Here is a 7,122-nt window from a genome sequence, read left to right on the forward strand (position 1 = left end):
CAATCAGAAAGAGGAAAATTGAGATGGACGGAGAACTAAGATTTAAACAAGAATTAAAACATAACCAATTGCAATGTTTGGACCTGAATCTTTAGTTGAATCTTCATTCAAATAAATTATTTTAAAAAATTGTATTTATGAGGTAACTGGAAAATTAAACACTACCTGAATATTTAATGACATTAAACAAGGATTGTTAAATATTTTAGGTACAATGGCATAGTAATCAATTTTAAAAGAAAACAGAACTTACATCGTGGAGATCCATACTGAAATATTTATGGATGAAGTGATAAAAATGGTGGGGAATTCACTTCAAAATAATTGGTGAAGAAAGTGGATGGGGGTGAGTGGAAAATTAGCAAGAGGCTGTTGGTTGGAGCTAAGTGCAGGTACAGGGGGCATTCATTATGCCATTCTGTCTACTTTTGTGTTATGTTCAAAATTCTCCATAATGAAAAAGATAAAAATGGGCATAGATAATGCCAGCTCTGTTACTTACTAGCTGTGCAATATTTTGCCTAGTTCCTGAACCTCTCTGAGCCTCAGTTTCCTCAGCAAAATGGCCTGCCTGTTACCCTGGGAATTAAGATGGGTGAAGCACAAGATATACATCAGGTTAATAAAAAAATCTCTATCTTTCTTCAACTATCTTTCAAATCTTTATCACCAGTCCTAATTGCTTATCTGCAACATGAGGCTCTTATTTCCAAAAACTAAGAGATTCTTTCCCAAAGCCGGCAATTTTAAGCAGAAGGACTGCCTGCCTACTCAAAAACCATCTGCACTTTCTTCTCTGCTGTCAGTCTCAATTTCATTTCCAATATCTCCTGCTCCCCTTCTATCTTTGCTGGTGATTGTGGCTGATTCAAGGGTTGACCTCCAACCCACTTCTGGCCACTGAGACATAAGAAGTCTGCTGAGGGTTTCTGGGATAGGATTTTTTGCCCTTTTTTTTTTAATTTTTTTGTGTGTGGTACGCGGGCCTCTCACTGTTGTGGCCTCTCCCATTGCGGAGCATAGGCTCCAGATGCACAGGCTCAGCGGCCATGGCTCACGGACCCAGCCGCTCCGCGGAATGTGGGATCTTCCCAGACCGGGGCACGAACCCACGTCCCCTGCATCGGCAGGCAGACTCTCAACCACTGCGCCACCAGGGAAGCCCGATTTTTTGCACTTTAAAAAAAGATGCACAAGGAAGAAAGAATTCTTTTTCTTCTGCCACAGTTACCTCTGCATGTGATGCCTGGAACTGCAACAGCCAACTTGTGACCATAAGTGGAGCCAGCCTGGGAGGAACTTGCTAAGGATGGCAGAGTAGAAAGACATAAAGACTCTGGGTTCTCAATGACATCATTGAGCCAGTGAGTTGGCCAATCCTGGATTTCTTGTCATACATCATAAAAAGCACCATTATTGTTTAAGCCATTTTGAGTAGGGTATTCTGTTACTTGGAACTGAAGTCCCCTAAATGAAACAGGCTCAGCAGAATCACCTGCAGAAGGAGGGATAGCTACACATCTCCCCCTCACCTTCCACATGCTATTTCTCCACTGAGGGCACGTTCCCTCTTCCACACCCCTACTCCTTTCTCATACCCTACCATCCCCACTCGCACAGGTGTATGTTACTGGGACCAGAAAAAATGGTGAGAACCACTGCAAATGAGCTGAAGATGGCAAGAGACATGTTCTATCTTCTTACCTTGGTTCCTGGGACAGAGCCTGGCAAAGTTAATACAGATTTGAGTGCAAGGGGGGAAGATGAATCCATAAATTAATGCCCTGCCATTTCAAAACTTAAGTTTCAAAGTTAGAGTCAACTTCCCCCCAAAACTTCACAAATATTTGTGCATCATCTCTTGCCTGAACTACAATGGCTTCCAGTTGGCCTCCCTGTCTCCAGTCTTCTGCATTGCAATGGTAAACACAGTTACCTCCTAAATTGTGGATCACTCTCTACCTTCCTTAAATATCTCTGGGAACTCAGAATTAGCAAGAGGACCAAGTCCAAATTCCTTTCATGGAATAAGGTCCTTCTTCATTTGACCACAACCTAACTTTGCTGCTAAATCGCCTACTTCCCTCCTCTCTCCTGCTCCTCCAACCCATTCTATGTTCCAGCCACACCAGCCCCTGGGAGAGTCCTGAATCAGCCTCATTATTCTTACTTTTTTTTCTTTCCACCCCACCTAGCTAGCTTAACAAACTCCTGATCACCCTTCACGACCTCGCTCAGATGTCAGCTTGTCTCCACTTCCAGACAGAGTTGGTCACACCTCCTCAGTTTTCTCACAGTCCTTTGACCACACCTCCACAATAACACCTGTGAGATCAAATTAGAATTTTTGTTTAAACATACATCCCTCTACTAAATTAAAAACTATTCCAGAGATAGAGCTACATCCTTACTCCCTACAATATCTGTTACTGGATAAAAGGTTTTGAAGTATGGAAAAGAAGGAAGAAAAGTACTGGCATTTTTCCAGTTGCTAAGTCTAGAAACCTGGAAGTTATGAATTCCCAGAGCAGAAAGGAATGTGACAGATCATTGTGGAAAAACCTTTACTTTAAAGATAAATAAATTGACTCTTCTTTCGTCCCCTTTACACAATTTGTCACCAAATCCATTTGTCATATTCTCCTTCAAAATATCTACCAGATTTCCCCCTGCCTCTCCATCGCTACTGACCCCCATCTAGTCCATCTCACTTACTCACTCTGGGATTGCTGAAAAGGCCCTCAAAGAGGGTCTCCTCTCCTCTTTCTAAGGCTTTTAACATGCCACCCCAACCGCCCCCAAAGAAGTCTTTCCCATTTCCTAATGGCCTTATTTTTTTAAGCCAAGCTCTCGCTCCACCAGCCTGGCTTTCTAGAGCTCAGTTATCTGGGCCAGCCTTTTAGTCCAACTCTTCCCCACACTCCCAGACACACATGCCATGCCCCAGGTGTCTTGCTGTGTCAGAAAATATGGCAGCGCTCACTTCTGCCTCTGGCTTTCTGCTTAGACCCAAGACCCTACGTGGATGTCCTCCTGATCACCGCTGCCCTACTTCAAGGTCCCCCATTACACCTTCCCTCTCTCGCTGCCACAGATTAGACTAATTCTTCCCTTTCCCTGAACTCCCATGGCCATAATGTGTACTGTTCTGTCTCCCACTTAAAACATAAGTGAGTTAAGGGTGGGGACTGTGTCTTAAACAGTCTGCATGCCCCACGAGTCTGCCTCCCCCACCTTTGCCTATCACCACCCTACCCTTCCTTTAAGACTCAATACAGATACCACTTGCCAATGAACTAAAGAAACTAAAAATCCAACGCCTCTGAAATCCTACAGAACTTTGTTGGTATCTTTCTTAAGGCATTTATCACATTCTTTCTATTGACGGAACTGCCTGCTGCTGTGTTTTATTTTTCTGAATATAGGCCAAACTCCTTGAGGGCAGGATTTGGTCTCCTTGTCTCTGTACCACATCATCCCCGGTGTCCTCAACACCCACTGGAGTGCTTTGTACAGAAGAAGTCCTTATTGTAAGATTCCTCCTTTGAGCACCTCTGTTTCTCTGTGGTTCTTAACATGAATGTTGAAGGCAGAGACTGAGAAACACAATTAGTGTGTGTGTGTGTGTGTGTGTGTGTGTGTGTGTCAGGGCAGGGGGAGAGGAAGAAATACAGGCATATTTTTGTGTCCAGGCACATGTGTGTACCTGTCCCCCTCATTGATAGCCATGTGAAATCTTGTTTAAATGTTCTCAGGAGTGACCTTGAAGGGGGAAAAGGTTATAAAAAAGATAAGGCAGAGAGATGGGTCCATTCCCACAAGTTCGATCTTGGTGACCCCCCAGGGAGATTACTGGTTTTAGCATTGAAAGCCCTGCACCCTAGGAAACTCCTAGATCCTGGGCAAACCTGGACAGTTGATTACCCTAGACCCAGTTTTAGCACCCGAGGCCACCTCCTTGTCCCCCTTTTCCTGACTCCTTATGCCACTGTTCATTCACCAGCATAAGCATGGGGTAAACATATCAATTTATCACAGCATAGGCCACACTAAACTTTGATAATTCTTTAAACTTCCTAACAATGAATTAAAGTCTTGCTTTGCAAAGGAGATGTTTTAGAGCTCAGCAGAAATTATTTCAGCAGATTAGAAATACTTTTGATACGTGAAGTGCTTCAGCAAAACATAAAGCATGTGGGAAACACACTGAGATTATGTCAATACCCTGAAAACGTCATTGAATGGCAACGTATTTTCTCAATTCACCCTCAAACCACGTACAGGGCTTCCCTGGTGGCGCAGTGGTTGAGAGTCCGCCTGCCGATGCAGGGGACATGGGTTCGTGCTCCGGTCCGGGAAGATCCCACATGCTGCGGAGCAGTTGGGCCTGTGAGCTATGGCCGCTGAGCCTGCGCGTCCGGAGCCTGTGCTCCGCGACGGGAGAGGCCACAACAGTGAGAGGCCCACGTACCGCAAAAAACAAAACAAAACACGTACAAACACAGTTGAGGTAAAGAATCTTCCAGAATAATATCAATATTCCATATTTGGCTCTGAGAGCCCCTTTTACTCATAAAATATTTAAGTTCCTTCCATCTTCTTGATACTGTCTTATTTTGATGGTTTTATAAGCCATATTCTGAACTGTGGTTATTTTCAAGCCAAATTTTTATGCAGACAAAGCAATCTAAAAATGTTCAGAAACAACTGAGCTGTACATAGGGCTTCAAGCCTCCATGACGATCTCCTTGTCGTTGGCCTGGTGTTTACAGCAATCTTCAGTGTGGGAATATGTTTTCCTGCATTTCCATTAGCTCCCACAAGGGAATGACAAAGTCCTCTGAACACTTCTTAAAGCCCTCCTTTTAACCCTCTACCATGTCTAATGTCGCAGAGCCAACATCTGAAATGATCATGTAGGCACTGGTGTGGTACCTGTGGACCTATAAAATGTATTTAATTTGGTAAAACATTCAGTTAACATTCTGGGAGTTTCTACAAGCTTCAGCATGCAAATTGTTCTAAGTGGACTCAAGTGACTGAATTTTTTGCTGGATTAACTGGAGGTTCAGACACCTTCTAAATCCACCAGTGCAAGACTGAAAATATGTGACTAACACTATCCATAACACTGATAGAATCAATTATTTTTTTAACAGGAAGAAAACCTTAAATTGTCCCTCCACATTGGCTGCGCCATCAGCTGAACGTGGTACATAACTTCTCAGAGAAATAGGATTTAGTATGAGAACATCTGTAACCGTCTGGGAACATATTTTTCCCAGGACTATACTTGGAGCTCTCTACAGATATCAGATGTTCTCCACAGAATCTGTGACATGCCTTAGGATTCTTGAATAAACAGTTATGCCTCTGTCTTGAATAGTGTCAACCTGAATTGAAAATCTGCCAGCCTTCTTAACATCACCACCAGCAGACTTCTTAATGAATCTGCTGATACTGTGGATAGCTTTCTATTAAAATCAGAGTTGTATGAGCTGATCTTCCACTTATTTTAGAAACTCACTTTAGTTTCCAAAGATCCAAGATGTGTTTGAGCGAGGAACACTCTGAGAAATGCACACAAGGGTCCTATCTCAGCACTTACATTTGCTAGAGTGTTATTCGTCCTGTGATAACTGACAGGGTCCTTTACCAATGGCCTTACGTCCATTAATCACGCAAAATAAAAAATATTTCAGCACAATTTGTTCTATCTTCATGTTCTTTTGACTATCAAATGGAAGACTGGAGGTGTGATTAATAGTACTTATTAAATGGGAAGTCTTCATCTCTCATACTAGTCTCTCTGACATAAATGTTCTGTGAATTACATCTGAAGAACACACTAAAGAACTTAATTTAGTAAAATTATCTCAGATATGTACAGAGATGTACATATAAGGACATTCTTCTGAAAGTTATCTAGCGATTCCAAAAATTTGTAAAAACTTGCACTATAGGGAATAGTTAAATGATTTATAGTAAATCCCTACAACGAAATGCTATACTGTTATTAAAATTAACGTGGTGAAAGTATTTTTACTTACATGGAAAGAGACTCCATTATTATGGTTAAGTGGGGAAAAAGAAATTTAAAAGCCAGTATTACAGTATAATAAATTTCTGTTTAAACATTTTTTTCATTATATATGTCTATATCGCATGGAAATAAGTCTGAAAAGATATACACCAAATAGTAGGAGCGGTCATCTCTGGATGGTGGAATTACAGGTAAATTTCATGTTCCAGCTCTTCTTTCTACCACCACCAAGCTGTGTCCTATCAGTGCCCAGGACAGAAAGAGAGGGAGCCTGAGCTACAAGCAAAGGACAAAGGGTGCTCACAGATTAACTGACTCCCAGAGGCAGAAGGCTCTGAAGTGGGACCTGAGAATGTGCATTTCTAACTAGTTTCCAGGTAATACTGAGCCTGCTAGTCCAGGGACCACACTTGGAGTAGCACTGCCCTAGGGTTTTCCTTGATCCCAGCTCTCATTAACCAGTTCCTTCATACCTACACTGTCTTCTGTTGGTAATTATTAGTGTGTGTATGTGTGTGTTTGTGTGTGTGTGCATGTGTGTCCCCTGATTCTTCCACTAGAGTTCAGGCTCAGGGAGACTATGGCTCCTGGCCCCAAGCCTAGTGTCTTCCAAATGGCAAGTACTCAATGCATGTTTGTTGCAGAAGTTAATGGGAGACTTTCAAGCATGGTGGGAGGGTCACTGACAAAGATCTGTGACATTTACTACTCCTCGTGTGGTACCATGGCATCATAAAAAGCTTCACCTACATATGGGCCAGAATCTCCGGGGACAGGCCTAGGAATCTTCACATTACCAGCTCTCCAAGTGATTCTTCTGCTCACTAAAGCTGGAGATCCTGCCCAGGGAATCAGAGGAAAGGGAGGATCCTGTGGCTTGGTCAGGGAAGGTTTTGCATTGAGATAACGAAAGTCCCTGTAAAAACATGAGAATGTTTTCAAGGAACTTTACCACACTTTAACCCATTAACACTTGAGTATAAATTAGTGCCTCCAATTAACACAGAAAAGAGAAAACAGACACAAGGTTGGTATGATTTGATAATAGAAACTTTTCAAAGGTCTGGCGCAGAGCTGAA

Source organism: Delphinapterus leucas, chromosome 13 (genome assembly GCF_059928025.1).
Source record: "Delphinapterus leucas isolate spDelLeu-1000000601 "Yukka" chromosome 13, BTC_Dleu_Yukka2, whole genome shotgun sequence".
Taxonomy (NCBI): domain Eukaryota; kingdom Metazoa; phylum Chordata; class Mammalia; order Artiodactyla; family Monodontidae; genus Delphinapterus; species Delphinapterus leucas.